At 43.8% G+C, this 7,159-nt stretch overlaps 1 protein-coding gene across 6 annotated transcripts in view; it reads left to right on the top strand.

Moving 5' to 3' along the window:
- The first annotated feature begins 3,283 nt into the window (after window positions 1-3,283).
- The window catches only part of AP5B1 (adaptor related protein complex 5 subunit beta 1), a 79,718-nt gene continuing 75,842 nt past the window's right edge, over window positions 3,284-7,159 (top strand). Inside the window, exon 1 of one of the 6 annotated variants that reach the window (XM_078642797.1) lies at window positions 3,284-3,380. The gene's annotated coding sequence lies outside the window, so the exon portion shown is untranslated. Of the gene's footprint in view, window positions 3,472-7,159 lie in introns of all 6 variants that reach the window. The other 5 variants (XM_078642800.1, XM_078642794.1, XM_078642798.1 and 2 more) reach the window with 5 other exon arrangements.

Below are 7,159 nucleotides of genomic sequence, written 5' to 3'. Positions count from 1 at the left end.
CCATCATTTACCTTGCCAGGCATGGCCTCGCTCATATCAAAGAGTCACCCCTCCCCATTCTCTGAATACCGATCTGTCTCTATAGCCAGGTCTCACCCAGCTGGCCCTGCTACTCCAAAACCAGACGGCCAATACACATCTTAGGCAGGGCCATTGGAATAATGCGACTGTGCAGCGATTTTTGCACAACTATGCATTTGACGCATTTGCCACATAATCCATCATCTGCTGCATAATCTACAGATTTTAACAACAAAATTGCTTTCTATCTCAAACAGTTCAAAAGTTACTAAAAACGCAGCAACACGTCTTGCGCATGTGGGAAGGCCCTTTGAACAGCTGGAATAGTCAACTTCCAATTTCTCACGGCTAAATTTGGGTGTTAAATTGGTACTAATGGGGTGCAACCGGTTCCCAAACAGTGTTACCAAGTTTAAAAGTGGCAAAAAAAATGAAGTATTACTATTTCAAAATGTGCCGGATTATGCCGCATAATTTGCATTTTTATGCCGCATAATTTACTCACCCTGCCACATAATTCCAGTGGTCCTGATGTTAGGGTACAACAATGCAGTGATTTTGTTCTGGTTTATATTTCACATGCTTTAATTAATCTTGCTTTCCTCAAGAGTGCTAGCTATTTTCAGCATGTGTGTTTCTGTATTTCATTTCACAGCATATTACTCTTGGATGATGCACCCTTTGTACAATTGTACTGTCGCCTCCAGGTCTTTATAACAGGCTACAGTTGAGCACTTCGGAGTTGAGGATGAAGGCAGTACAACTTTCACATCATGCCTGTCTGTGGGTAAAAAAGGTATTCAGATTACATGATCATTCAAAATATGGCCTCTCTGCAGAGCACAAAGAGCAATGGCCCTGCATTCCAGTTGAGATTCTATGCAAATGTGTGTGAAAGAGTTACTTATTGGTCAACGCAACAAGGTGAAAGGAAAATAATTTATTGTTGTTGCTCATTTAGCTTAAACAGCTAACAACCATTGACAAAACCCAGTCGAGGGTGTACAGTTTGGTTTAATTTTAATTATTAAAAACCCCCCAAAAAAACCTTTCTTTAGCCGGCCCGATTCCGCGTGGTCTCTGCTTAGGGGCCTCACATGTTCCTATTCTGCCCGCAGCCCTGCCAAGTATCACGCATTAGGCGTGACACTAACGCATCCCCGTGCAGGTGTCCGCATCACCGCACTAAATTAATTAGTCACGCATAATTAGGGACCTCCGACCACCCCCAGGCGTGCTATAACAAGGAGCTGCAGCAGCGAGGCAATTGCGCTATGGAAAGCGTGCATGTGACTGTCTGAAAATTAAATAGAATAGATTGATGAATGTTGCACTGGAGAGCTGGCAGCACAGCCTGGTGAATCACTAATAAACACCAAGATGTCTTTCACAGCTCATCGTCGTCGTTTTCTATTAAGGCGCGCTTCCCTGTGATCACGTGCAGGGTGATTAAGCACCCTAGGCTGCAAGGCAGCCAGTCAGGAGGCTGGCGTCAGCTTTGTTTTTCAGAGCGCGCCCGTCTCTGGCAGAGCAGTACTTTTTCTTCACTTGCGAGTTGGAGTCTCACTCAGGCTTTGCTAGACAAGACACTAAGGTAGGAGGCAGCCGTGGGTTTTAGTTTTATTTTGAAGTCGTGTATGGCCCACCCACACTCGCAGAATTCACCTGCCAAGACGTTCACACATTAGTTAAAAGAGGCACATTTGTCCACCCCTGTTAGTCATGAACATAATCGGCTCATTTGTTGGAGGCTCGCAGGCGGGAGTCCGGAGCTCACTTATCCAGTCACGCTGGGGTCCCGCTTCTGAAATTCATGCCCTCGATCATCTAAAAAAAAGTTTTTGAAAATAGCAACCATCATGCATTCATTTAGATATTATTTTGTCCGGCCTGGTTATGATGCACCCTGAGACTTTGAAATAGCAGTTATATATTACATCACAACGGAAGCCTCCTAGAAAAATCGAGTTCTAACTGTGCACCAGCAGGAGTCCTCTTTAAACAGCAAATGGCGAATCAGGGAGCATTGGTTATTTTTCTTTTTCATTTTGTTTTCAATGACCGGGTGCATGGAAACTTTTGTTTGAACTGCATCATCGGGTTTAAGGTCATAGTTTATTGTTAATTTAGGCAGCATTCACTGCAGTGTGCGCTTTTTACAATTGTGATTATCACTATTCATTGCAGCATATTTGACTGAGAAGTGCTTGGTATCATTTTCACGTAGTAGGCATGGTGAGTGAGCCCAATATGATTCACTGCAGAGGGTCACGTATTTCTTGGCACAATTTGTGGTCACGTGTTTGTAGGTGAACTGCGCCACATGTTTAAAAGGATTGTTTACACCTGTGTTACCACAAATTTGCTATCAGTTTGCTTGGTGGATAACTTTGTTTGTTTTAGGGATGGTGTAATGGGGGGCTAAGCTGCCAACATTGGCACATGATGTGAATCTGCGGGTTTCCACATTGGATCTTATCTCTACTCACATTGTAAGTCGACCGTTTGCCTATGTTTGGTTTACTTTAAGTTTCATGGTTGCTTTTACTCAGGCCACCACTCCGCACAGGTGCATTGATTGACCGAGCAGCTTGCCGGCGCTGTTCGCAGGCCCCTGTTAGCGCACTTTAGTTCTATTACTTCTTATTGTTTCTTGTTGCTTAAATGGGTGTAATTTCTGATATTTATATGTTTCTCTTTATGTTTCGTTGCATGATTTTTTTGCTCGTGAGAAATTGTCACTCATAGTCGTTGAAATGTCACTCATAATTACACTGAAATTATAAAAATGTCACACATAGCAATCTGAAACCTTGGCAGCTATGTGCCCGGGGCCCCACATATCCTAGGACCGGCCCTGCTCTTGACACACTGGCTATGCCACCGATCAGAGACGGTTATACAAAGAGATTGCAACCTCCCATGTATTAGAATACTATCTAGACAATTCCTAAACGATTTTAAAGAAAATACCAGTGGCCCGTATTTTTCTATTAGTAAGGTGGCAAACCTAGCCAATACCTACATTCGTATGTGTCTAATGATGGTATTTTAATTATTCCTTTACAACTTATATGCAACTATATCAGTGTTATTTTCGTAACGCAGCATTTTTGGCATTTGGGGATTTTTATCTTTTATTATTAATGGGGATTGCGTTTGTTTTTTGATTTCACATGTTCACTCGAAATTCACGAACCAGAGAGAACTTGAATCCGCATACAGGGTCTGTAGCGCAGTTGGACGCCGAGAGCCACCCGTCTTTGCTGTCGTCATTTGTCATCCGCAGACTCTTTCACTTCTCTGCCTACAGACCGTCGCTGCTCCACTTCCGTGTTGTAGCACCATCCTGTAGAGAGGTGAGGGAGTGATTCTGTACCCGAAGGCTCAGCCTATACCGGTCCTATATTTCAACCTATTTTATGCCCGAACGGCGCTGATGCTAGGATGGTGAGTGTGAAATGGAGAGCTGCCCCCAGCTCCTCTCCTGCCTCTTGGGAAGCGGGATTCCGCCCTTATCCTCACCCTTAAGTGTTAATTGTGAGGGTCCCGAAGCAGCACATAACAAATTATTTATTGGACACGAGTACATTGATGCTTTTGCTTTGGGAACTGGGCGCCTTTAGTTTTGTGAAGTGCTTTCCCACGTTGGTTTATTCAAATATCGGTGAAGGAAATATTAATTACACTGGATCGTTTTTAATGTCTTCTTGGAATGTGTATTGTTGTTGCCCATCAGTCGTTTATATGCCTTTGTCTTTAATTAGAACTAAATGCTAAGGTAGATCTATCCCTCTTTCTCTCACACTTTTAGTAATCCATTCCCAAACAATTAGTTATTAACTATCGAATGACATTCGTCTGTGCTTAATTTGTGTACATAGAAAAAGTTCAGGAGGATAAAGTTTTTCTGCTGTCGATGTTGCCAAATGTTATCAAACCCTCCCCCTACTTACAGTTGTCAATGCCCCTTTACTCGCGGTATCTTCACAGAATCTCTTTACAGGCCAGTTCCTCCCACACCCTATTTTCAATTTCAAAATCACATTAATGCTAACCATCTCTTGCACTAGTAGATTCAGATCATGATCCTGCATGGAGCTAGCTACCTTACCATTGTAGTCGATGCCCTCCTGACCCTGCGTCCGGATATTGCTGGACCTCTCAGCTTCCTTCTACACAATCGACCATTCCGCCCTCATACACACCCTGTATTCTCTAATGGGATTCACCTGCAATATCCTTCACTGTTTGTCCTTCTGCCTTTCCATTCCAAAAGATCTCTGTCACTTGTGGAGTACCTAGTGGTTCTATACAGTCCACTATCATCTTCAACCTCTACATTGAGCCAGTTGGGGATTTACTTCCAGAAAACAGTATCAAGGTTCACCAATATACCGATGATACTCAACTCTTCTGCTTTAGGCATCAAAGACTGCCTACATGTCATGTAGACCTGGATGTCCAGCGCCTACCTGAAGCTCAACTCATCCAATAAAGATTTCCTCTTATGGGCAAAGAACAAGAAACAGTAAAAAAAACTGGTACACTGCCATGAACCTTGATGGCTTCGATCCCCAACTTTCACTTAATTCCAATCGCTGGGCTTCACCCTGGCCATCAGCTTCCAAATCAAGCAATGCATTGCCAAAAACATAAAAACAGCCTTGGCAGACAGCTGAAAAAGAAACAAGCCTTCTTGCCAGGGTGTCTGCTGCTTGAAGGAAATGTAAATGCAGACATTTGTTTAATCTACAAATGTAAACGCTACTTGCAAGCTGGCATTGGCTTTCATTAATGGAGTGACTTGAAGAGTATTCTTTTTGAGATGGTATTGTAAGGTGACCTGATGAGTTTTGACTGTTTTGTGTTTTTAATGATAGCGCTTAATTTGAGCCGGTGATTTCCGGAGCTCAGCACCGGCACTCAATCATCAACACTGGCGCTTGAGCACTTAAGGACACATTCATTTTTGGTGGGCAAATGGAGATTAAGTGATTCACCCAGAATCACAGGATATTGAGGCCACGCCAAGACTCAAACCTGTTTCCCCAGCTCCGGCCATTATGCTACATCACATTCCCAATTGTACGGTTTGATGGTCCTGTGTTAGGTAGCACTAACAGGAGAAATGGGCTGGTCGAAGCTGCCTCCTGACGAGAGGCCCGGCACTTCTTCTTTATTTCACAAATTGACCTCTGTGTATAGTTTATATTAAAAAAAAAAAATTGCAGTAGGTACAGTCTACATATTACTTAGATCTATATTTTGAGAGCACTTTTTTATCTTAAACCTAAATCTTTTTGTGCACTTTGTGGCAGCCTATCTTATACTGTGTGTAATAACTTACATATTCACAGTGCTTTCTGTCAGAGGTTGAGACTTCTTAACTCTAAAAACACACAAGTCTCTAATCACCACTGCACTAACCAGAATTTCATTAAGTGGCTCTCTTTGTTACACACACAGATATCCGCTATGTTCGTATTAACCAAAAAAGATTTCACAACTTAAAGTGCATCTCTCACTGATTAGCTCCAAACGGAAATTTACGCAGGCCGAGCTTACTTGTGCTCTGCTGAGGCGTACCAGCAACCGCTTGTTTGTGGGTGGCGGCCGGGCTTTGCTCCGCCGAGCGGTCACAACGAACTACTTCCTGACTGGCCGGGCTTTGCTCCGCCGGTCAGGACTCCAACTCCCAGCAGCCTCGAACCTGGGACGCCGCCCCCCGTCATCAGCCAGCACTAGGAGGCGCATAAATCAGCGTTTGCTTCCTCGTCCCGCGAGGATGCACGCGGGACGCGCCGGGCTAAGCCCGGGCAAAGGACGGGCCCTCTTAGTCTGGTCTGGGCCACGTCCCCTGATTCCGCAGCAGGACATTGTGCAAGGTAAAGCTATACAGCAATCCTGTTGAACTGTGTGTTAGTTGTTGACAGCCCAATATATACCCCACTAAGGTACCCAGGTGGAATCATGGTCAAAAAGCCACCAATGTCTACCCGTTCCACGACAAGGAAATTAGCCCAGGCAACAACCCCAATTCCAACCTTAACTGCTGTTGATAAGATGCTACAACAAACTATTGGGGTCGTTGTCACCGCCATAGAAAACACCGAAAGACGCCTATCATTACCACCTAGTATGTGTTTGATATCTCATCTTACACAGGAAGTTAATGCACCTGCCAATACATCTATAATAACAGCTATGTCACAGGATTCTATTTTACTGCACTCTTATGTGGACTTACCGGGTAGTGGTCAGAATTTTGATGATGTATTACAACAGTCACCACCTATTGTGTTTACTGCCCGGGAAAGTAGGCTGTCAGTAACACCCAATTTACAGCCTATTGAGACCTCTCCCCCTACAGTGATCAATGAGTCAAACGTTAGAGTGGAGTTGGATGACTGTGATAATAATGACACCAACTTAACAGATGAGGTAGTCAACACGAGTCCATCACATAGTGCGAGCGATCATGGATCTGGTCGGTCCAAATATAAACTAGCACCCGGCAGGAGATTGGTAACTGTAAACAAACATGGGAGGATATATAGAAGAAAAAAGAAGAGACTAGTTCAAACTACTCTGACACAAGCGGGGAGGGAAAACATATTACAGCAGAGAAGAAATTTACAACCAAATGAAATTCATGCCACTACTCAACAAGCCTCACTCCCTATTAGCATTGAAGACCTCATATTACAGCTAGAGCACTTGGTAAAATCCCACACTTCACCACTGGCAGAAAGACTGAGGACATTAACGGATAAGGTAGATAATTTAGAAAGGCTGGGAATAGCACACTTAGATCTGCTAGAACAACTTAGCACACAGATTAAGCAGCCCACAACTAATGCCCCTAAGGATAAACCCACCAACATCTTGACCAGGAGTGAACTGAGAGTAGCCAGTCTCCTGACCATTGCAAATACAACCACTGCCCCGACAAAATTACCTATAAATACTCCCAATATAACAGTGGGACAGAAATCTGTAGCAGGGCAAAGGGGCAAAGGGAGCTTAGTATCCAATATTATGGACAGGGCAGTACCTGCCCGGAACATCAACAACATAATACCTGCTGTGATCAATTTACCACCGGAAAGCAGTGCGTACGTAGCTATACTCGCTA

This window comes from Lissotriton helveticus, chromosome 5_1 (assembly GCF_964261635.1).
Source record: "Lissotriton helveticus chromosome 5_1, aLisHel1.1, whole genome shotgun sequence".
In the NCBI taxonomy this organism is placed as follows: domain Eukaryota; kingdom Metazoa; phylum Chordata; class Amphibia; order Caudata; family Salamandridae; genus Lissotriton; species Lissotriton helveticus.
Note: the sequence above shows the minus strand (reverse complement) of the source record. Positions and strands in the feature narration are given on the sequence as shown.